The sequence below is a fragment of the Pteropus vampyrus genome, unplaced genomic scaffold (genome assembly GCF_000151845.1).
Source record: "Pteropus vampyrus isolate Shadow unplaced genomic scaffold, Pvam_2.0 Scaffold73, whole genome shotgun sequence".
NCBI classification, from domain to species: Eukaryota; Metazoa; Chordata; class Mammalia; order Chiroptera; family Pteropodidae; genus Pteropus; species Pteropus vampyrus.
Genome location: NW_011888854.1, coordinates 3,582,171 through 3,585,044, shown reverse-complemented (window position 1 = coordinate 3,585,044; position 2,874 = coordinate 3,582,171).

Below are 2,874 nucleotides of genomic sequence, written 5' to 3'. Positions count from 1 at the left end.
TGCTTTTGGTGTTGTATCTAAAAAGTCATTGTCATACTCAAAAGGGTGAGAGGGACCTTTCGGAGGTGATGGATATGTTTATGGCATAGATTGGGGTGATGGCTTCATTGGTGTATACTTATCTCCAACCTCATGTTGTAGATTTTAAACATATGCAGCTTTCTATATCTCAATGATACCTCAATAAAGATTTTTTTTTAAGAATACATTTGCAGGTGACAATTTTATAGCTCTTCTCTAATATATGAACACGGGAAACAAACATAATCATATTGAGAGATGCATATATCAGTGAAAAGGATGTGAGCTCATAATTACGTCTTCTATAATGTTAAATCTTAACTCCCAAATTGTCATTATCCTATTTGTCCTTGAATTAGCCAGACCTCTGCCTAGCAAACATTTATTTTCTACAAACATAAGGACAAAGAAGTAGCACAGACATCTCAAATCGTTATCTTTTTATTCAAGATATCAAAGAATGTAGTAGTGTAAATAATTTGCTACATTAAATGATTTTGCTTTTGCTATTTGCTATGCATGAGGTATGTAGCATTAAATCTAGGAAATATTGGTTACAAAGCAACTTTATTACACTAGAAATAGTGTTTATTAAAATGTAGTCTTTTATTACAATAATGCTGTTTTTTGATTACAAATTATTAATCTCTGATTTACCTTTCACTCTTTAAACAACAATTTAATTGTTGTTTTATTTTAAACAACAATTTCATCCCCTGAGCTCATATTAATTTTTATTCAAATAATAATGATGATTTTTTTTTTTTTTTACTTTAGTGTAACTTTATTTCTAAATGCATTTGGAAGAAAATCACTCATGTTGCACACTTAATGCCAGACAATATGTCTATATAAGCAGCCTACTTAATATGCATCTCTTTTTATACAGCTATATAAAGATCAGTTCTGGTCAGAGTAGTAATATTTCATGAAAAAAATAAAATTTTTTTGTATGTATTTAACTTTAGGGATGTACTCGAGCATTAATTTCAAGGTAATATTGTATTTCCCTATTCCTTTGAAGTTACGTGTAGCAATGTGGTCGTTTGTGATAGTGAAGAATCTGCAGAATGGGTGATCGTCATTTCAGAGAAAAAACGGTAAAAGCCATTGTTCTATTTACGATTATTCCTTCCCCCGGCCAAAGTGATAATGTAAGAATGCATGGGGACAGAGCCTCCCTTAGCCTAGCTCTCTCAAGGGTACCGGAAGTATTCTTCCTATATCCATATTACACATATAGCATGGATAGAAATACACTTTTATTTATTTATGCCACAGTGATTTAAGAGTTGTTTATAACTGCAACAAAATCTAGTCTCTCTTGAGTTATGTGCTGCCAAAGGCCTTCCACCTTCCACTCCTAAAAGCATACAGATATAAATAAAATAGATATTGTTTGTTTGAGATCTGCACAGCTTTGTTTCATCTGACCACAATTAAAAAAAAAAAAAAAAAACACAAACAACCAACGACAAAAAAAACCCTTTTGGTTACAAAGAACTCATATTTACTTATGTTTATCCAGTCAGAAGTAATCTTGATAATCGAGTTTTCTACAATGAAGACTAGGAACAACAGTGATTTCTGAACTGGGGAAAATGAGGTTGTGGGGAGAATTTAGAATCATATATTCATAATATTTTAAAGCCTAATAGTACCTCAGATATATCTGCATTTCTCTTAACTTCTCTATTTTATAAATTATTTCAAATTTGATCAAGTGACTTTACCAAAGACATAGTTTATGAATGGCAGAGTTAGAATGAGAACTGATATAAAGTGACACTTTCTGGTCCACTCTTTTCAATTGTTCTATTTTAAGTGCTTAGTTGATTAGTGGCTCTTGATTCACTCAAAATATGTGAGTAGGTTACAGATAACTGAAATAATATATTCTTTATAACTTGTGATCATTGGTTCCAGACCATTTTAAAACAATGACAATGCTTCATAGGAAAACAAGTAATTTCTGTCAATATGTCATACTTATGGGAGGAAGAACAAAAATACTAATATTCAAAACACATGTAATAATGGGAGGGAGAGAAGTGTAGATGAGCTCAAGAGCAAGAACACGAACAACGTAGGTGTCATACACAGAGGTAACCTGAAGCCAGAACAAGGACTGGAGGGTAAATGTCAAGGTTGCAAGCCCCATGGATGGTTGGGGAGCAGGAGTTTATTCCCTTCATAAAGCAAAGAAACCTGTCAGGATAAAGCTCCTTCCTTCATAAATTACACGAGAAAAATTCTACTCTCCAGACCTGAGATATATTCTAGAAATAGGTTGCCCATTCTAGGATGCAGATCGAGTAACATAAGATTTATGAAGCCCGTTCTGCATGAGTAGGGTCAGCGACGGTTTCAGCATGCACGCGCACCGAAACTAGAACTGAATAAACAACGCAAAAACTGCTCTTGAAACAAATCACATAGAGCACAGACCGAAATAGTGCAAAATGCAAAATAAATGCAAAATTCATGAAGAGACATCATGTGAGGACTCTTCCAAGTCATGCTGATGGTCTGTTAAACACACACGCACACGCAAACACACAGCGCACACGCTCTCACACAGGCATTAGAAAATCTTCCAATGTGTGGGTTAGTCAGTAGATTAAATAAGAGATTGTACTAAATGGAAATGAAAGAAAAAATATAGAGGGGGTTATAAAGCTAGATACTTTATTTCTTAAGAAAAAATAGAAAGCATAAAATAAGGATATATTTTAATAGTAATGAGAAAAAGAAAAATAATATTTAGAAATCACTCAGATAGATAATCTAATTTTTTTTAATTATCGAAATAAAAATAATAAATCCCTCAATAAATAGGTAGAGATTGACTGG